A 21,913-nucleotide genomic window follows, 5' to 3' on the forward strand; every position below is an offset into this window, starting at 1 on the left:
TTACTATGACAACCCACTTAGACATAAAACATTCACTGACCACCAACCATGGAAAGAAAGAAACAAGATGAGTCACAGGCAAAGTATAAATGGGTGATATTTATACAAATACATAATTTGATTTATTTTATTTTATTTATAATTTTATTTTTTATTTTATTTATTTATTTACTTATTTATTTTATTTATAATTTTATTTTATTTATTTATGTAAGGTCATACAGCTGATGAATAGCTGAGTTGAACCCACACTGTCTTAAAATATACTGAGATGAGGGGCTCCTGGGTGGCTCAGTCGGTGAAGCGTCTGGCTCTTGATTTTGGCTCAGGTCATGATCTCACGGTTTGGGAGTTTGAGCCCCGCGTCAGGCTCTGTGCTAACAGTGTAGACCGCGCTTGGGATTGTCTCTCTCCCTCTCTCTCTGCCCCTCCCCCACTTGTGCGTGCACACCCTCTCAAAATTAACTTAAAAAAACTATAAAGAAATAAACTTGGGGGATTAAATTCAGACACACTCTCAGGAAAGAAGAAAAACCTGAGGATTAATTTTTCTTGAGATAAATAACATGTGTGAACAAAACATTTTTTTTAATATGAGACTTTTATTAATTATGCAACTCATTTCTTTTTTTTAAGTTTATTTATTTATTTTTGAGAGAGAGAGGCAGAAAGGGAGAGACAGAATCCCAAGCAGGCTCCACACTGTCAGCACAGAGCCCAACACAGGGCTCGATCCCAGGAACCTTAAGATCACAACTTGAGCCAAGATCAAGGGTCAGACACTTCACGGACTGAGACACCCAGGCACACTTTATGTGCTCTAAGTTCTAAGTGTTCCAGCTCCTGTATGGCATTACCCTATGTAGGAACTCTAGGATACAAATAGAAACATTGAATTATTTAACAATTGAGAAATTGGAACACACTGAGGTGCAATTTCTACTGTCAGTCCAGAAAGAATAAGGAAACTGTGAAGTGAAATAAAGCATTAGATTTTCTCATTTTAGGGAGGTGCTTTGTTATCTGGAGAAATTCCTCAGTCTCAGTTTTGTACAGTTATGTTTAAAGCCTCCCTAAGACTGGAAATCAAAAAGCAGAAAACAGGTGAAATCTGTCTCCACTGCTTCTGGGATTTCTGCACCAAATCCCCATATGCCCCCGCATCCTCATACACTTCTGACGGGAGGCAAAACAGAACTTAGAAATGACTTAACATAGAGACCCTCAGAAATATGCACAGATTTCCGCAGGCCTCCAAAAGCAATGGAAAAGCACTTAGATCATGGAGGCCCTCACCATCCACGAGGAGGCTTTTGTCCATGCTGTGGACGTGATGGACCATCACTAGAGCTAAAGGAGAATCCTCAGAGTATGTAAGAGCCTGATGAGTGTTGGACAGGAAGCGTCCCTCTGTGACAGCAAGAGAAATACACCTACCCTTCTCAAACTTATTTCTATTCAAGGAGAGCTGCCTAAACCACAATGTAAGGTCTACCTTGTTCCTTGACATTTGAACCCTTCCTCTGGCATCTGCTTCATTCATGCCCACCTACCTGAGTGTGTGGCTACCTTCTCCTCTCTCTTCACATCCCTGAGCTCCTTCTCTTGCTCCAAAAAGATGACCAGGTCTGGCTTTGACACAAGATCTGTTTATTAGAAAAAGGAATATGAGTATTGCTGGAGATTCTAACTTTCCATCCACGACTGTGCTCAGTAGAGAAGAGAGGACACTGTAGAAATCTAGAAAATCTAAAAATAGAACTATACTACCATCCAGCAATTGCACTAGGTACTTATTAAAAGGATACAAAAATACAGATACAAAAGGGCACACAAACCCCGATGTTTATAGCAGCACTATCAGCCGTAGCCAAAGTATGGAAAAAGCCCAAATGTCCATCAAGTGATGAATGGATAAAGATGTGACGTGTGTGTGTGTGCGTGTGCATGCGTGTGTACACACACACACACACACACACACACACACACACACACACAGAGGAATATTACTTAGCTATCAAAAAGAACGACATCTTGCCATTTGTAATGACATGAATGGAGCTACAATGTATTACACTAAGAAAGATAAATCAGACAAAGCCAAATATCGTATGATTTCACTCGTGGAATTTAAGAAAGAAAACAGATGAACATATGAGAAGGGGAGGGGAGAGAAGAGAGGACAATAAGCCACAAGAGACTCTTAATAATAGAGAACAAACTGAGGGTTGACAGAGGGAGGTGGGTGGGGGGTGGGCTAGATGGGTGATGGGTACTAAGGAGGGCACTTTGGTGGGATGAGTACTGGGTGTTGTATGGAAGTGATGAATCACTGAATCCTACTCCTGGAAGCAATATTGCACTGTATGTTAACTAAAATTTAAATTTTAGGGGCACCTGGATGACTCAGTCACTTAACCATCTGACTCTTGATTTCAGCTCTGGTCATAAATCTCACGGTTGGTGAGTTCAAGCCCTGCATCAGGCTCTGCACTGACAATGCTAAGCCTGCTTGAGATTCTCTCTCTCTCCCCCTCTCTCTCTGCCCGCCACCCCAAGAATAAATACTTTTTTTTAAATAATAATAAAATAGGGGCGCCTGGGTGGCTCAGTCAGTTGAGCGTCCGACTTCAGCTCAGGTCATGATCTCACGGTTCATCAGTTTGAGTCCCGCGTCAGGCTCTGTGCTGACATATCAGAGCCTGGAGTCTGCTTCAGATTCTGTGTCTCCCTCTCTCTCTGCCCCTCCCCCACTCATGCTCTGTCTCTCTTTCAAAAATAAATAAAAATTTAAAAAATAGTAATAATAAAGTAAAATGTGAATATTAAAAAAAGGGAAAAATAAATATTCACCCTAAGCCTAAATAAAAGGAACTCATTCACTCTTGCTCCGGAGTCTTGGCTTTAGAAGCTATTCCCTGTGACCTCCTTATTTGCTACAAATAAACTTTCCCTTGCGTTGGCAACTCTGCTTGGTGTCGTTTCTGTCTGTGACTCACCAAGGAGCAAGTTCACTTTAGTTCACTTACGAATCTGGCAATCCACATGTGTCTTTCTCAGGTTCTGGTCTCTGTTTCCCTGGTTCCCAACAGATGAAGCAGCGGTCAGCACAAGGTCACTCTGGCTAAACCTGTTCAACTTACTGTGGCAGGAGGCAGATTCCTTGGGGGACAGAGGGGGCGCTCACTCTTCACGCCTGTGACTGCCAGCCTGGTGTTCTGACAGCCCCTGAAATCCAGTGGCCATTCTGAGTACTATTACTCAGAAGGATTTCTGTTGGGATAAGCCATACCAGGTCTGTGGCACAGCTTTAAGAGGTAAATGGGGAGAGCTGTCCCACAAAGTCTGGGCAAGACGGCATAACGCTCAGAATACTCGGGGAAAATTGAATACTCATTCAAGTTGAGTCTAGACATCCCCGGAAGATCACAGGACCCAGCCATTCACAGGCTTGGGATGGTCCAACCTTGCAAAATGGGAGAGACCCAGCAGAGACGGGGCTAAGGTCTGAGACTGAAATCTCCATCCCACCTGGTTGTTTGGTGGGCTTCTTGTTCCCAGCTTAAATCTCCACCCTGAGCACTTCCTCCTTTCCTTCTAGCCCCAGACAAAGGAGACAGCAACTCCCTGGGTCACTGGAAGCGGGCACTTGGAACAAGTAAGAGCTCTATTTAACCGGTTCAAAAGACAAACGCTTATTTATATATGTGTGTGTGTGTGTGTGTGTGTGTGTATGTGTGTGTATATATTAGAATGTCATATATATGATACATATATGCCAAATGTTTTTCACATTCACATATCTGGGATCATTTTTTGTAAGCTAAAGTTTAAGCTTGTTGGTTTCATTAAAATAGGCAGATCTTTTGGAGTTATCAACATTGAAAATAAGACATAATTAACCTTTGTTCTACCTGAATTTACTAGTCATGTTCACGTCGTATCTGTTACAATTTGTCACCAAAAAGAATTTAAAATTCGGTCTGTCCCATAGTTTTCATGGGTAATTGTTAACGAGTAAATAAGTTCAATAAGTAAAAAGACTGATAGGTGAATGTTTAAATAGCTTACAAAATCTTTGATAATCTAACACTCTGAAGTTTTGCTCAAGTAAATGATAAATTGGTTTGAACTCACTGGATATCTAAGTCTTTTCCAAAGAAGACAGAATACTGAAACACTGATTATTAAACATTAGGTTTATCTGTTCTTGTTTTATTAGAGAGAAACTAGAGATAAATTTGGGTCTGGAAGTACACATGTTTTATGCTTTATTAAAAGGTTCTTGGGGGCGCCTGGGTGGCTCAGTCGGTTAAGCGGCCGACTTCGGCTCAGGTCACGATCTCGCGGTCCATGAGTTCGAGCCCCGCGTCAAGCTCTGTGCTGACAGCTCAGAGCCTGGAGCCTGTTTCAGATTCTGTGTCTCCCTCTCTCTGACCCTCCCCTGTTCATGCTCTCTCTCTGTCTCAAAAATAAATAAATGTTAAAAAAAAAATTAAAAAAAAAAAAAAGGTTCTTGGGGCGCCTGGGTAGCTCAATCAGTTAAACATCCGACTTCGGCTCAGGTCATGATCTCATGGATCATGGGTTCGAGCCCTGCATCAGGCTCTGTGCTGACAGCTTGGAGCTTGGAGCCTGCTTCAGATTCTGTGTCTCCCTCTCTGCCCCCGTCCCTTGTTCATGCTCTGCCTCTCTCTCTCTCTCTCTCTTTCTCTCTCTTAGAAATTAATAAACATTTACATATATATATAGTTCTATCAAAAAACTATTCTAGAAATTATGACATATGTTCATAAATTTGCCAATCTAAAGAATTCTGGTGCAACAGACAGTTCACAATTGCGTAGTACTTATTTTTTACTAAAAATTCAGGTTTCTAAATGTTAAAATTCTTTTTCTTTTTAATGTTTTTACTTTATTTTTGAGAGAAACTGAGTGTGAGTGGAGGAGGGGCAGAGAGAGGGTAGTACAGAGCTCAATGTGGGGCTCGAACTCACAAACCGTGAGATCATGACCTGAGCAGAAGTCGGACGCTCAACCGACTGAGCCATCCAGGTGCCCCTAAACGTTAAAATTCTGGGGGCACCTGGGTGGCTCAGTCAGTTAGGCGTCCGACTTCGGCTCAGGTCATGATCTCAGTCTGTGAGTTCGAGCCCCGCGTCGGGCTCTGTGCTAACAGCTCAGGTCCTGGAGCCTGCTTCAGATTCTGTGTCTCCCTCTCTCTCTGACCCTCCCCCGTTCATGTTCTCTCTGTCTCAAAAATAAATAAACGTTAAAAAAAAAACCAACTTGTAATTCTGATATGTGTAATTGAGACTGCTAAAAATGGTAAGGAAAGCAAGTCTATATGGAAGGAAAGTAATATGTGTTTTTGGTAAGAAAGGTAATGACAAGTAGGATTACATTTTTGTTGAGGGAAGACTGCTAACTACCAAGCATGCAGAAATTAAATATGGCAAGGAAATTCTCAGACCGCCAGAAGCCATACACACACCTAAACGAGTGGCGGTGGTTCATCGTCGAGTCCTCAAAAAGGAAATTCAGAGGGAACAGAGGAAAATAATTTTGCAGATGCAGCACCAAAAGGACACCAAAGTCTGGGGAGATTCTGCATTTTCCAGTAACTCCCTCTCTCCTGCTTCCACAATGAGATAAAAGAGGCTGTAAAGCTGGGTTATCGATGGTTCCCACCAGCCAGAGGATGGATGATGAATAACCACTGGAGAATCCGGGTACCTAAGACTGCCGTAGACTTCCTGAAGAGTGCACCTGCCTCAACCCACCATGGTAAGGAAGACTTATACCTATGGTTACTAAAGATTATGAGCACCCCAACGATGAAGGAAGTCACCGAGAAAATAACAAATCAATGTGCCTACTGTAGGCAAACAATGATAAACCAGACCTTTGGTACACCCTTTAGTTAGAGAAACTCAAATCCAAGGGCAATGTCTGGGGAGGGTTGGTGAAGGGACCTTAGTGTAAGGCAAATTGCTCCCAGAGGGTTCAGATACCTTTGGGTGTTTGTGGATACATTCACTGGATGGATTGAGGCCTTTCTCTGTGAGGCAAGAAAGGACCTTAATAATTTAAGTTTTTTTAATGTTTGTTTATTTTTGAGAGAGAGAGACAGAGAGAGAGAGAGAGAGAGAGACAGAGCACGAGCAGGGGAGGGGCAGAAAGAGAGGGAGACAGAATCCAAAGCGGGCTCCAGGCTCTGAGCTGTCAGCACAGAGCCAGACGTGGGGTTTGAACTCACGAACCACGATATCATGACCTGAGCCAAAATCAAGAGTCCGACGCTTAACCAACTGAGCCACCCAAGAGCCCCAGAAAGGGCGTTAATAAGGGGGAAAATTCCCTGATTTGGGTTGCCAAGGTCAATCCAGAACGACCTTTTTGATTTATATCAAAAATCATTTCTAAGGTAGCCAAGCCCTTAAATATCAAGTGGAGGTTACACTCTGCCTGGAGACCTCTCAGTCTTCTGGGAAGACAGAATGGGCTAACAGAACCCTAAAAAGACTCTGGCAAAGTCGTATCAGGAAACACAGGAAAACAGGTTAAAGTTAGTTCCAATAGCTCTCACCAGAATCAGAGCAGCCCCAACAGGCAAACTGAAAGAGCTCTGCCCATTTTCTCTGGGGTCAGTGCACAGCCCTTTTCAGATCCTGTCTCCCGCCCCCCCCCCCAGCTCGTGCTCTCTCTATCTCTCTCTCAAAAATAAGCATTTAAAAAAATTTTTAAACTTAAAAATAATAAAATAAAGAAACTAAAAGCTCAGCCCATTTGAAATGACGTATGGGAGAGAACTTTCCAAAACGCTCCACCTGCCTCCCCCCTCCAGAGCCAGAAGTCAGGCCATTTAGCAAATAATTAATCCCCAGCAGGTGGAGAGGTTTCCCCCCACTACCCACTGAAACTAAGCTTCACTCAAATGAAACTGGAGACTGATGTACCTCAAAATATGGAAAAACAGGGATGCCTGGGTGGCTCAGTCAGTTAAGCGTCAGGCTCTTGATTTTGGCTTGGATCATGATCTCGTACTTCGTGAGTTCGAGCTCCGAGCTCGGCATCAGGCTCTGCACTGACAGTGAGGAGCCTGACTGGGATTCTCTCCCTCCTCCTCTCTGTCCCTTCCCTGTTCACCCTCTCCCTCTCCCTGTCTCAAAAATAAACTTTAAAAAAAAAATTGGAAAAGTGGGTCACCCCATTTTTACCCTGACTATACTCTTGGCCAGCACCCCACCCAGTACTACTAACCACATGCTCTTCCTTCAAATTAGAAGGCATCCTACCTTCTCGAATCCACCAGATTAGAGTAAAAAAAGTATCTACACAGAGGCCCAGGGGCCAGAGCACCAGATGACAATATTCCTGTGAGCAACTCACTGACCTGAAACTTCTGTTCTGGAGACACTCTCAAAATAAGGAGAACCTCAATGGATAAAGGTCCTCAAATTTAAAACATAATAATCTCAAGGTGCCTGGGTGGCTCAGTCTGTTGAGCATCTGACTCTTGGTTTCAGCTCATGTTATGGTCTCGCAGTTCATGGGTTCAAGCCCTGCATCGGGATCTGTGCTTACAGTGTGAAGCCTGCTTGGGATTCTCTCCCTCTCTCTCTGTTCCTCCCCAACTTGTGCTCTGTCTCTCTCAAAATAAAGAAATACACTTAAAATTTTGTTTAAAAACAACAACAAAAGGGGTGCCCGGGTGGCTCAGCCGGTTGAGCGTCCAACTTCGGCTCAGGTCATGATCTTGCGGTTTGTGGGTTCGAGCCCCGCGTGAGGCTCTGTGCTGACAGCTCAGAGCCTGGAGCCTGCTTCAGGTTCTGTCTCCCCCTCTCTCTGCCCCTCCCCTGCTCACACTCTGTTTCACAAAAATAAATAAACATTAAAAGGAAGAGAGAGAGGCGCACCTGGGTGCCTCAGTCAGTTGGGCGACCGACTTCAGCTCAGGTCATGATCTCGCGGCCCGTGAGTTCGAGCCCCGCGTCGGGCTCTGTGCTGACAGCTCAGAGCCTGGAGCCTGCTTCAGATTCTGTGTCTCCCTCTCTCTCTGCCCCTCCCCACTTGCACTCTGTCTTTCTCAAAAATAAATAAACATTAAAAACAAGAGAGAGAGAGAGAGAAAGAAAAGAAAAACATAATCACTATCTATATGATACTAGTTCCGTTCTGATTTCTTCAACCTTACTGGTTGCTGCCAGGCCCGTTTAACAGATTAAATCACTCTCTCCATGAGGGGTAATAAATACCACAGCTTATTGTTAATACATAGCACAATAATGTTCTAGCCCCCTCTTCCTCTGGTCTGATGTCACAAAGAACACTCTCTTAATGTGAGTTCTTGCCACTATTATCCTAGAGATGCCAAAAGCTATCAACACAGTGGGCCATCCCTGGGGGATAACTTCCCTAGTAAACAGCAGTCAGATCACATAGCAAAAGGAAACTAACAAAAAATACCGCTCTTCTTGCTGTTTGGACCTTGCACACTTGCATCGAATTTGGTACAATTTGTGTCCAAGCTCAGAGACCATAAAGTTACATACGGTAGTAACACGAGGTTACATGAGCTTGGGGACCCACAGGCAGATCTAAAACTAGCTGAGGGAGGGCGCCTGGGTGGCTCAGTCGGTTACGCGTCCAACTTGGGTCATGATCTCGCGGTCTGTGGGTTCACGCCCTGCGTCAGCTCTGTGCTGACAGCTCAGAGCCTGGAGCCTGCTTTGGAATCTGTTCTCCCCCTCTGTCTGCCCCTCCTCCACTCATGCTGTCTCTCTCCATCTCTCAAAACTGAATAAACATGAAAAAAAAATTTTTTTTTTTAAATCTAGCTGAGGGGAAATTCTGCTCCTCAGTCAATCCTTATGACACGCCCAGCAGGAAGTAGCTCCAGGATGGACCTTCTGCTGGTGCCCCTCGAGAACGAAGGGCAGAATGAAACTAAAGGAGGGATTTGTCACCAGCTAGACCCTACTGCCCACCTGCATGTCCCCAACGAAACCTTATCCCACATTTTCATTCAGCTCTTCTTTCCTGCCTATCTTTCAATTTGGGCAAGAGACCTGATGGGCATAGCCTCGCATCATGGAAATGGAAACTTCCGAACCTCAAGCAATGAGTGCCTTGACAAAGAGCTCCAGTGCCCCGGCCACCGACACCAGCGTAAGCTTAACCTCCAAATCACACCTGCAGACGGACTTTAGGGTGACTGACAATTATCTTCACCTCATTAGAATACTAAATCTCCACCCAAGGAGCACAAGCCCCATCGATGTAACATACAAAGCACAGACCTGTTTCCGTATGGAATGTGCATGGCCTTATGTCCGCCTCTACCTAATGTGACAAGGCTCCCCTTTCTGAACATCCATCCTAACTCTAAATAAAAGGAACCCACTCAGCCTTGCTTGGGAAATCAAGGCTTCAGAAGTTATTCCCAAGGATCTCCTTATGTGCTGCAAATAAAATTCCCTTTGTGTCACAACTTTACCTGGTGTAAAGGTAAAGTTCGCCTTTAACTTTGTTAAAAGTCACTCTGACTCTTACCTGGTGTGAACTCATGTTACTTTGATTATATTAAGGACAACTAGTTCTGACTTACGTGTGTTCCCTGCTTTATCCATAAGATAATTAAGCCAGTAATATGCTCTGATGTATTCTCGAACTCTGAGTTAAGAGGATGGCGTCTGGTCCACAAAACCACTATATATACTGTGTTTACCCAAGATAAATTGTGAAATGAAGGCATCAACACAGACATACACATTTTTGAGTACCGTATTTCTATCATAGAGTATACGTTGTGTCTCTTAGATGGAAAGTTTTAGTGGGTTACAGATGTACTTAGCAAATTCTAATGTGAATGTGAATTTCACAATAATGCACGGACATCTTCCTGAATGCAGATTCTGTTGAGTTCTGGGGTGGGATCTCCATTTCTTTCCAGGCAGTAGCCTGTGGGCTAAGGGATACATTTTTTTTTTTAATTTTTTTTTTTAACCTTTATTTATTTTTGAGACAGAGAGAGACAGAGAATGAATGGGGGAGGGGCAGAGAGAGAGGGAGACACAGAATCGGAAGCAGGCTCCAGGCTCCGAGCCATCAGCCCAGAGCCTGACGCGGGGCTCGAACCCACGGACCGCAAGATGGTGACCTGAGCTGAAGTCGGACGCTTAACCGACTGAGCCACCCAGGCGCCCCAAGGGATACATTTTTTAATAACAAAGAGGTAGAACTCCAAGCAGTACTGGAGGACTGGGAACTGAAGGCATTTAAACGCAATTGCAGGTTCCACTAGAATAGCAAAAATGGCCCAACAATATCAGTTACTAGATGACATTCTAACGATTTTTTCATAAATTAATGCACAAATAAGTATTAATAATCTAAAAGAACATATTATTCTTCCTTTTTTATGAGAATATTTTGTCAACCATCCAGTACATGGAAGGGATTAGGCTTTAATCCAGGTTATCTGCCCTAGAGTTGATCTAAAATGACACACAGGTCAATATACAGAGAGGACTCCAAAGCAATGTTCACGAAGGTGTCAAATCTGAAAAGAGTGATGGAAACGAGACAGGATCCATACATGTAAAAAGTAATTATATACACATTAAAAGTGACAGTACAAAACTGTCCTGGTAACTTAAATTAAGAAACATTTCCAATGGCGTAAAACTTATAAACCCATGTGTGGATGATGTCTTTTAATCACACTATGAAAACACACAGAACGCTATAAAGAAAACAGCTATATCACATATATACATATATATACACACACACATGTATATGTATAAAAACTTCCTAGAATTTGAATAAAAATTTGGAAAAAAAAAACAGCTAATGCTTCTGAGTCTAGAATTTCATTAAAAAATTTTTCAATAATCATTTATGCTATGTTAGGTTTTAGAAGTTTATGGCGCTAAAACATATGTCAATTTATGTGATTCTTTTCTTTTTCTGAAAATACAAGGAGAGCGTGTCTGAGACAAGAGTGCAGAGTAAAATGTAATAAAACGGAAACTTGCAGGACAATGGCCTGAATTATTTAGAAACACGGTGCCACAAGTGTCTCCAGAGTACACAAAAGTGAGAGTCTTCATTTTCCAACAGAAACTACAAGAACAAGAAAAGAGTTTGCAGTTTAAACGTAAGGGCTTCTGCACCTTTCAGTAACTCCACCGAACCTCCTTACGAACGATATAATGGAAAATATCGATGCTGTAGAGGAGGACCCGGTCAGAGAGCAATAAGCCAAGGAAAAGAAGTTAATTAACATCAGCCGTAATGAAGCAAACCGGTACCAGTGCCTAAGGCACACGGAAGGACACATGATCACCGCTGTGTTCTCGTTCCCCCAAAAAGTAAATCAGAATATGAATCTAATTACTAGAAAACAGTGGGATTTATACAAATTACAAGCCACACGGAGCTCCCACGGCCTGTAACGTAATCGTGTATTTTAAATAGAGCATCTTTCTTTCACATTCTAAACAGAGAAGACTATCTCTTTTCCAGAACTTTCCGAGTTATTCCGGGACACTTATCCATTCGGCTTATTTAACCGCATTTTCTTAATCCGGGTCTACCCAGAGCCGTTAAAGCATCCAAATGGGACCTAACGGTGAAATGTTCCCCTTGCCCGATCTCCCAGGACTCGGCCCCCTCCGCAACAGAAAACTTTGGGATTCCCTGTGGATCGGTCAGAGGGGACATTTTCGATACACGCAAGACAGGAGTTCCGAGTGACAATTGTTCACGTCCTGCTGGAAGCCGGGCTGGAGGGAAGGGAAAGAGGGCGCTGGAACCGAGGAGGGTTTTCTAAAGCGCAAAATGTCAGTATCCTTTTAAAAAAGCTTCCTAAAAATAGGTGAAAACGCTCACAAGGCAGGAACGGGAGAACTAGCGTAATCAACATTTGCAAAAAAAAAAAAAAAAATTTTTTTTTAATTGAGAGCGAGCGAGCGCGTCCACGCGTGCGCGCGCGCGAGGAAGGGGCGGAGGGGGAGAGCGAGAGAGTCTCAAGCAGGCTCCACGCTCAGCCGCGGCCGGACGCGGGGGGAGGGGGCTCCAACCCACGACCCCCCCGGGGCCGGGGCCTGAGCCGGAATCCAGAATCCTGAAAGCTCCACCGACTGGGCCACCCAGGCGCCCCCGACCTTGGCGACTTCTCCTTGCACGGAATTTCGGGACAAAGAGATGACACGGCTTCTGACGTGGGCCGCACGGCTTACCTGGGACCCAGCCATTCCTTCTTGTTTGTTTTTTGGGGTTTTTTTTTCCTCTCCTCGTCCTCCAGATCTCTTTCTCCGAAGGCACTGGCGGAGAAGTCGCAGCTGCGCCGGGAGAAAATGCCTTCAGAGGCACCGGAAGGGCGTCTCGGCGGCGGCAGCAAACCGCTCGCCTGCAGGCAGGACGCCGAAATGCAGAAGAGGCCCCACTTCCTGGTCCTTTGTGTCCTGAGCTGTTTCAGAAACTCCCTGAGCTCCTACTGGGAGAGCACCCCCTGCCTTTCTCCTCCTCTGGGTGCCACAGTAGGCCCTGAGTCTGTTCCGACGGGCTCCCTGCAGGGGAGGGGAGGGGAGGGGAGCGTGGCCCCCTGGCAGGGGAGGCGGATGCCCACGCGGGCCGCTCTCCACGAGAAGCCAGCTCGAACCAGACAGGCCCAAGATGGCGGGTGCCATGACAGGAAACGCCTGACCAAATAAGGAAGAAAAGGCGCGGAAACCCTGCTTGCAAGAAATTCCCACCCCAAGTAATAAATAGCCCACCCCCTAGTTAACAACTGTCAATCACCCTTGGAAACCCAAAGCCCAGGGCCCCCAGCTCTCTCCCCCCCCCCCCCCCCCCCCCGGAGATCTCTTACTCTCACATCTTGAGAGTGTACTTTGTTTCAGTAAGCTGTCCTGTTTGTGTCACTCATTTGCTGTGCTGTATGTGTCCCTGAATTCTTTCTTGGGACCCTTCAGCAATCTATTTGGGATGGGCTGGGCTGGAGAGAGGCCCCAGAGACCACCCGGCGACTTCCAAGGGGCCTCATTTCCTACAGAGGCCCCCAAGTTCTGCAGCGCAGGAACGCGTGCGGTAGGGACCTGACCGGCCCTCCCCGACTCATGGAGAGGAGACCCTGTTACCTCTTCTTGAGCCAAAGCCTGCACTCAACTCCCATAAAATGATGGGAAGCTCTCGTGCTTAACTCTGGCCTCACTTAGAATCGTGGAGAGTGCTTCATTAACACAACACTTGTTTCCACCCACACAAAGTGACCGAGTGACGGAATCTGAGGGGGTGGGCAGCAGCAGTAATGCTTTCGGGAACCCCACGCGTGATCCTACTGGGAAGCATTTGGGGAGATGACCAGGCAGAGCACGAGGATCAAGCCTACGGTTGTTGTCCCGATTTCAATCCATGCTTTCTCCATTGATCAGTTTCTGGAGATTTGCACATTCTCCCTCTCTGGGCTACAGAGGGAGGCATCCTTACAAATAGAGCTTTCCTTTATAAATGCAAATGCCTCTTACAAAAGGAAACCAGAACTTCGGATTTCAGACTTTTTCCTTTGTCTGCTGTTTCTTTAAAATAACCAGCCTAAAATAATTCTTAACGGAAGAGGCGCATGTGTTCGGGTGACCAGATGCTCCCCTTCAGTAGGGAAATGTTTATTTTCATAAGTAACTGCCAAGCAGCTTTCCAGAGTTGAATGTAGCTCTTCCACTCCCGTTAGCAGGATATGAGAACTCTAATTCCTCAACGTTTTCACTGGAATTTGGTGTTGTCATTTTTTTTTCTTTATGCTAGGCATTCTAGAAAATAGTAAGTGGTTTCCCACTGTAAAATATGAAATGGTCTCGCTACAGTTGTCCTGCTGATTGGGATGAATGTGTAGAAGAGGAAAACTTTTCTCTTCCTTCTAGATTCTTTGGCTGGTCTAATAATTAAACTGACATAAGACAGATTAAGGGCGCCTGAGTGGCTCCGTCAGTTAAGCCTCTAACTCTTGATCTCAGCTCAGGTCTTGACCTCAGGGTCATGAGTTCAAGCCCCATGTTGGGCTCCATGCTGAGTGTGGAGCCTACTCAGAAAAAAAGAAAAAGAAAAAAAGAAAGAAAGATTAATCACAGGAGAAAAACAAATTTAATTTCTTCATTACAGAAACCTCAAAGATAGGAGGCTCAAGGACAAGCAAATGATACCTATTGGCCATTCTGACCTAAGAAGGGGTGGGGAGGGGGGTAGAGATTTAGAATTTCAAAAAGGGGTTAATAAATTCACAGTAAAAAGGAAAGAGCAAATGTTGGCAAAGGTTTTCCACACCAGGCAGGCCAATCTTGCTGATAAAAAAATTATCTCTGGTATTAGCTCTCTTCCTGGTTGAGGTCCCCTATCTAATTTCTTCCTAGCAGTTAACTTAGAGGCAAAATCACATTACCTGAGCCTGCTGGGTCCTAATTGCCTTCAGCTCAAAAAAATCCACATGCAAAGTGATTTTTTTAATTCCTTTATTTTTTTAAGTTTATTTATTTATCTTGAGAGAGAGAGAAAGAGTGAGCGGCAGAGGGGTAAAGAGAGAGAGAGAATTCCAAGCAGGTTCTGCACTGTCGGCACAGAACCTGATGTGGGGCTTGAACTCAACAAACTGTGAGATCATGACCTGAGCCGAAACCAAGAGTCAGATGCTCAACAGACTGAGCCACCCAGGCACCCCACAAAATGATTTATTTTGACATCACATATTCTCTCTTCCAATGAATAAAAACAGTATTTTGTGTGCATATATATATATATATATATATATACTCCTGAATATACTTCTGAAGTTTGTGTGTGTGTGTGTGTGTGTGTGTGTGTGTGTGTGTGTGTTCAGCCTCAAAAGTGAAAGAAATATTTCCATTTGCAGCAACAGGATGTATCCGGAGGACACTTTGCTAAGTTAAATAAGCCACCAGGAAAAAAACAATTCTGTATGTATATGTGGAACCCATAAAAAGTTAAAATCATAAATGTGAAGATTAGCATGTTTGTTATCAGGCGCTGAGGGCAGAAGAAATATTGAGATGCTAATCAAATGGTACTCAGGCAGGTTAAATAATTATTGGAGTTCAGCTAGCCAGCCCTCTTACTCAATTGCAGACCCCAACAGGCCACACCAGAAATAGGGGTGCCTGGGTGGCTCAGGTCGTTAAGCGTCCGACTTTGGCGCAGGCCATGATGTCACAACTTGTGAGTTTGAGCCCTGTGTGGGGCTCTGTGCTCACAGCCTGGAGCCTGCTTTGAATTCTGTGTCCCCCTCTTTTTCTGCCCCTCCCCTGCTTGTTCTCTCTCCCTCTCTCTCTCTCTCTCTCTCTCTCTCAAAACTAAATTTTAAAAAACATTAAAAAAATGTTTAATACAACCATAAAATAGACAAGACCATTTCACTAGTGCTCTAACTGAAGCCCATTGTTCTTATAGCACAGTCTTTAAGGCACTGATGAAGATGTTTTGAAATGACCGGGACATTCCAATGGCTGGGGCAGAAAAGCCCTGATGGCAACAGAATGCCTACAAGACTTCCTCCCCTGTGCTGCTCGTGATCAGGCGCTGAGCACATACCAGCCCCCACGCATGACCATGTGCTCCCTGCCCGTTCTCGCGCAAGTGCCCCCCTGACCCTCTTTCTATAAAACACTAGGTGTCCATCCTGTTAGCAGGATGTTAAGGCTTGTGTCTGCCTCTTCTCCCCCCAAATAAATGTCTCCCTTTCTCTTTGCCCAATCCCTTGTCTCTTGAGTTATTAACTTCTCTTGTGAGGAGGTGATGGGAGTTATTTCAGCAACATTGTTGGCAAACCCAGCCGGGAGCTACCCTTTACATTTGTCCAGCCCTGTAGGGATTTCCTGGAACAGAGCACTTGGCCATGGCAGTGCACCAGGCTTACCTGTCCATTTCCTGAGCTAGGAGCCACGCTAAATAGGTCAGTTACAAGTCTAATACACATCATTGTGGCTATAATTAATAGTGTATTGTACACTTGAAATTCACTAGGAGAGAACATCTTAAGTGTTCTCACCACACATATACACAAATCTTAGCTATATGAGGTGAGGGGTATGTTCATTAGCTTGATTGTGATAATCCTTTTACAATGTGTATTTGTATTCATGTTTTAAAACTTGAGTAATGGGGCGCCTGGGTGGCTCAGTTGGTTAAGCATCCAACTCTGACTCAGATCATGCTCTTGCAGTTCATGAGTTCCAGCCCTGCCTTAGGCATCCTGCTGTCAGCACAGAGCCTGATTTGGATCCACTATCCCCTGTCTCTCTGCCCCTTCCCCCTCAAAAATAAATAAATATTTTATTATTTTTTAAGTTTATTTTAATGTTTATTTATTTTTGAGAGAGAGACAGGAAAGACAGAGCATGAGCAGGGGAGGGGCGGAGAGAGAGAAACACAGGATCCGAGCAGGCTCCAGGCTCTGAGCTGAGAGCATAGAGCCCAACACAGGGCTCGAACTCACAGACTGAGAGATCATGACCTGAGCCGGAGTCGGGCACTCGACCAACTGAGCCACCCAGGTGACCAAAAATAAATATTTTTAAAAATAATTTTAGGGGCGCTTTGGGTGGCTCAGTCGGTCGAGTGTCCAGCTTCGGCTCAGGTCATGATCTCACAGTTTGTGAGTTCGAGCCCTGCGTCAGGCTCAGAGCCCCACTGTCAGCTCAGAGCCCGGAGCCTGTTTCGGATTCTGTGTCTCCCTCTCTCTCTGCTCCTCTCCCACTCGTGCTCTGTCTCTCTCTCTCTCTCTCTCTCTCTCTCTCTCTCTCTCTCTCAAAAATAAATAAAACATTAAAAAAAATAATAATAATAATAATAATTTAAAACTAAGACTTGAGGGGCGCCTGGGTGGCTCAGTCGGTTAAGCGTCCGACTTCGGCTCAGGTCACGATCTCGCAGTTCATGGGTTCAAGCCCTGCATCAGGCTCTGTGCTGATAGCTCAGAGACTGGAGCCTGCTTCAGATTCTGTGTCTTCCTCTCTCTCTGGCCCTTTCTCTCTCTCTCTCTCAAAAATAAACATTAAAAAAATTAAAAAAAAAAAAAACTAAGACTTGAGAAACTATAGGATGTTCAGAAAGAGGAAACAGGGTGGTGAATGGGTAGGCTCTCAAAGCACGGAATCTAATAAAGACAAATTTAGGCACCAAAACATACAGTTCTTTGCTCTCATGTATCGGTAGAGCACCTAGAACCGAGCTGTTATAACCAAATGAAGGGGAGTTTGCTCCTTGGTGAGTCACAAGTAGAGTACAGCCTACACCAGGGGGAGTTGTCACACAGAGGAAACTTTATTTGCAGCAAATAAAAAGATCACTGGGAGTAACTCCCAACGCAGTGACTCCCTGGGCAGGGGTGAGTGGGTTCCTTTTACTCAGGGTTAGGATGAATAGTAAGAATGAGGAGTTGTGTCATGCCATGTAAAGGCAGGCAGAGGTTGCACAAGTATGCTTAGAAAACATGCCTATACGTGCATCCTATGTTAGGTTCCTGAAGCCTGGTCTCCTAGGGCGGAGACTTTAACATTGTAACGAAGCCCAGATAACCCTCAGACCAGGGGAAGGGGTGATGAGCTGAATGAGTATGCTTGCAGACCCAGTGCAAAGTGAACGGGGCCTCAGGCCCCTTATCTCAGGAAAGGAATACAGGTCCTTGCTTACTTTTCAAACAGCACTGGAAATATGTGCCACTGATTTATCGTCTCTGATATGGTAAGGCAAGAGACTGGTACTTTCTGTCTTCCCTTTGTTCCCTTAAAATCCTCAACTACCGAGGTTTTTGCATTGCTCTGTAATTCTGACACCGCCTAGGAAGTTTTGCAGGAAGTATGCTAGACCAAGTAGAGCCCGTGAGGCACAGATCACAGAAAATAGCTGGGGACTTAAAAAAAAAAAAAAAAGACTCCCCTTTCTCTTGCTGGGGACCCCTAACTCTTGCTGCTTATAATGCAGGAGGAACTGCAAACCAAAACTCTCACCTCCTCTAATCTGTTCAGTAAGGGGAGAGATGAGGGTGGGGCCAGGCCTAGACAAAGCTTCAGAAGAGAAGGCATCTGAGTGGGGCCTGGAGGGAGAGCTCTCTAGGCTTCTGATCTTCCTGCCTAGGGGGTGTCTGTCTTCCTAACTTTGTGTAAGGGACAAGGGTGCCCTAAAATGTACTCCTTTGGCATACTGTTTTGCATTAAAAGTGATTTATGAAACAGCAAATGCAAAAACAACATTCTGAACCCCCCCCCCCGCCCCACCCAACATCAGTCTCCAGAAAGCAAGAAATCAGTCTCCTATGGGAAAGGTGCCCTCCCAATTCCAAGAGATAGAGACATTCTTATCACCAGGGGTAAAGAATTTAGAGCTGAGAAGTCTGTATAAACAAATCTTGTTACTTTTCACTAATCTACTTCTCCAGCCCAAATTCTCTAGAGAATTCCCTTACTAATTGAAGGCCCAGACATTAGTTTTCTTTTTTTTACATTTATTTATTTTTGAGAGACAGAGGGAGACAGGGCACAAGTGGGGGAGGGGCAGAGAGAGAAGGAGACACAGAACTGAAGTAGGCTCCAGGCTCTGAGCTGTCAGCACAGAGCCTGATGCGGGGCTCGAACTCACGTACCGCGAGATCATGACCTGAGCCAAAGTCGGACGCTCAACCCACCCAGGCGCCCCTCTTTTTTTTTTTTTTTTAAATGTTTATTTATTTTTGAGAGAGAGAGAGAAACAGAGTGTGAGTGGGGGAGGGGCAGATAGAGAGACACAGAATCTGAACAGGCCCCAGGCTCTGAGCTGTCAGCACAGAGCCAGATGCAGGGCTGGAACTCACAAACTGCGACATCATGACCTGAGCCAAAGTCGGACGCTTAAACCACTGAGCCACCCAGGTGCCCCCAAGTTTTATCATGTCTATTTCTCACAGATTTATGGTCAAAGAGACAATAAATCTATTGACCAGCTAGCATAATTATGAGTGGTAAAAGAATATTGTTCCTCCACACCGATAATTTTTACCACAAGATCGTAACATAATTGTAGTGTTCTATGGCTCTTCCTGCCCACTCCAAAAAAATAAGCCATTATTTGCATACATGATGAAATGCTCGTGCATCTGGGTAAAGCATATTCTAAATCACAGGGTCTCTTTGTAACAAGTTTCTTACAGAGCAATGGGTGATGGCCATTGTGTCAGATGCTACGAAAGAGTACCAGTGATGTGCTCATGTGTCCACTCGTGGCATAGGCATATATTTTTGCTTAGAGTGGCCACAGGACAGAGTTCTGGTGAATGACATGGAAAAAGTAGCGCTCAGATAGGAAACCTGAAGGACTCCATAAAAATCTGCTTTTTGCTCCTTTTCCTGATTCTATTTTTGCCAGGACCTGCACCCCCAAGTTTATGCATGCCTCATAACGCAAATAGTGTACGTCCTCCTTGTAGGGGGCAAGGAGCTAATGATTTCTTTGGAGTCCTGCAGCACAATGGATAACACTTAAGGAAGGACCAGGTAGAATGACCAGAGGAAGTCATCACGTGCATATTCAAGACCACCAAAGCTAGACAGCTGTGCCCTTGTGTTTGTTCTAACGAGTTCCCGGATGCCAAAGAGGACATGTAAACCAGACCACCATCCTCAAAAAAATTCCCAGGCCCCAAGCAAAGGTAAGACTCTCTCTCTCTCTCTCTCTCTCTCTCTCTCTCTCTCTCTCTCCTTTCCTTTCTGAGTCTTATAGATACCGTCTGTACCTGCTCTCTCCGTACCTTCAATAAACTCTGGTCTCACCTCCTACTGGCTCGGGTTTGATTTCTAACCTGTGCTTAGCCAGACATCCTTCTGGCTGGTGCTGCGGGACCCCTTCGCGGGTCCTCGGACCCAGCCTACCTGCATCATCGTGGCGACCACGAAGGGACAGTCTGAGGAACGGCGATACCCCAAAATTGAGTCTTCGCGGCACAGTGTGGCTTTTGGGGGGGGCTGGTAAATTCCTCCTTTGGGAAAGAGAGTCGATTTAATGCCGATGTAATTTCTGTCTCCGTGCTTTAATGTGTCTATTCTCTAGGGAAGAAGGGGAACTGGAAGAACTGGTCTGGGAACCTGTTCTTACTGCTGCCCACTCTGCTCTGAATTACTTCGGCCTGCTCTGACACGCCATAGTGTGCAGTCCCCTTGGGAACCCAAAGGGGGAGTGGTGGGCCCTGGGAGCACACACCGGGTCTCACTCCTCAGTTTCCTACCCTAGAACCTGGGAACCTAGACAACCGCTTGGGGTTACTACCCTCTTTAACTGGCTTGGGATTTAAACTGGCTTTCACTGTAACTGCCAGCTCTCTTTACCCAGGCTTTGGGACAATTTCTAGGTTGTTAGTTGGCGTGAGAGACTGAGTCACTCAGCTCCGAAGAAATGGGACACTTGCTCCTTCCCACCAAAAAGGTGTTCATAGGTGACTAAGGAACCAAGGGAAAGTGTCTGAGGTTATTCCTTGATGCACAGGGAAATCCCCCCCGCCATGAAAATTAATTTCTGGATCACCAGTGGATGCACACGTAAGACGTGTTCGTTTTGTGCTCTGAGCCCTCACATCATGTCAGAGAAGTCACTGTCCCAATTTCTATTGGACAGAAAAAAAAAGAAGTTCAATAAGGAGAGGACTTGAACCGTAATATACAACAATTAGCTATAACAGACATAAACCGAGGACACCACTAAACTACACTAGAATACATCATGTCCTCAATCAGACATGGAACAACATTCTCCAGTATAGATAACCTGTTTGTTCACAAAACAAGTTAGTTTTTGTTTGTTTGTTTGTTTGTTTTTGGTGCAAAAAGGTGATTTTATGGGAACAGGACCCCAAGGCAGAAAAGAGCTGCCTACAGGGGCATCTGGGTGGCTCAGTCGGTTCGTTCAGCATCCGACTTTGGCTCAGGTCACGATCTCGAGGTTCGTGAGTTTGAGCCCTACATCGGGTTCTGTGCTGACAGCTTGGAGCCTGGAGCCTGCTTCAGAATCTGTGACTGCCTCTCCCTCTGCCCCTCTCCGACTCATACTCTGTCTCTGCCACTCAAAAAATAAATGTTAAAAAAATTTTTTTTTTTTTTTAAAGAAAGAGCTGCCTACAAAGCAAGTATTAACACATTTAAGAAGATTGAAATCATATACTTCTCTTTTATGGCCACAGTTGAATGAATCCAAAAATCAAGAGTAGATGGAAATCTAGAAACTCCCCAAATATGTGGAACCTGAACAACACATTCTTGCCCAATCAATGGGTCAAAAAAGAAATAAAAAAGGAGGGGCACCTAGATGGCTCAGTTAGTTGAACATCTAACTTTTGATTTCAGCTCAGGTCATGATCCCAGGGTGGAGGGATCGTGCTGGGTGTGGAGCCAGCTTGAGGTTCTCTCTCCCCTCCTCTCTCTGCCCCTCCCCTGCTTCATGTACATGTGCCCAGGTGCACGCTCTCCCTCTAAAAATAAATAAGAAATAAAAATAAATAAAATAGGATATAAATAAAAATAAATAAGAAATCAAAAAATATGTTGAGATGCTTGAAATGAAACAGAATATATCAAAACTTATGGGATTCAGAGAAAGTAATAATAAGGGTGAAGTTTAAAGTAACATATGATGGGGTGTCTGGGTGGCTCAGTTGGTGGAGCGTCCGACTTCAGCTCAGGTCATGATCTCACAGTCTGTGAGTTCGAGCCCCGCGTCGGACTCTGTGCTGACAGCTCAGAGCCTGGAGCCTGCTTTGGATTCTGTGACTCCCTTTCTCTCTGCCCCTGCCCCGCTCATACTCTGTCTCTCTCAAAAATAAACATTAAAAAAAATTTAATTAAAAAATTAAGTGACATATGCTTACATCAAAAGATAT

At 44.8% G+C, this 21,913-nt stretch overlaps 1 protein-coding gene across 1 annotated transcript in view; it reads right to left on the reverse strand.

Moving 5' to 3' along the window:
* LOC115502656 (zinc finger protein 708-like) overlaps positions 1 to 12,679 on the reverse strand; it is a 75,603-nt gene extending 62,924 nt beyond the window's left edge. The window contains exons 1-2 of the mRNA XM_030298247.1: positions 12,249 to 12,679; positions 1,554 to 1,646 (exon numbers count right to left, since the gene is read on the reverse strand). The gene's annotated coding sequence lies outside the window, so the exon portion shown is untranslated. The remainder of the gene's footprint in view (positions 1 to 1,553; positions 1,647 to 12,248) is intronic.
* Between the last annotated feature and the right edge of the window lie 9,234 nt (positions 12,680 to 21,913).

This window comes from Lynx canadensis, chromosome E2 (genome assembly GCF_007474595.2).
Source record: "Lynx canadensis isolate LIC74 chromosome E2, mLynCan4.pri.v2, whole genome shotgun sequence".
Lineage (NCBI taxonomy): Eukaryota > Metazoa > Chordata > Mammalia > Carnivora > Felidae > Lynx > Lynx canadensis.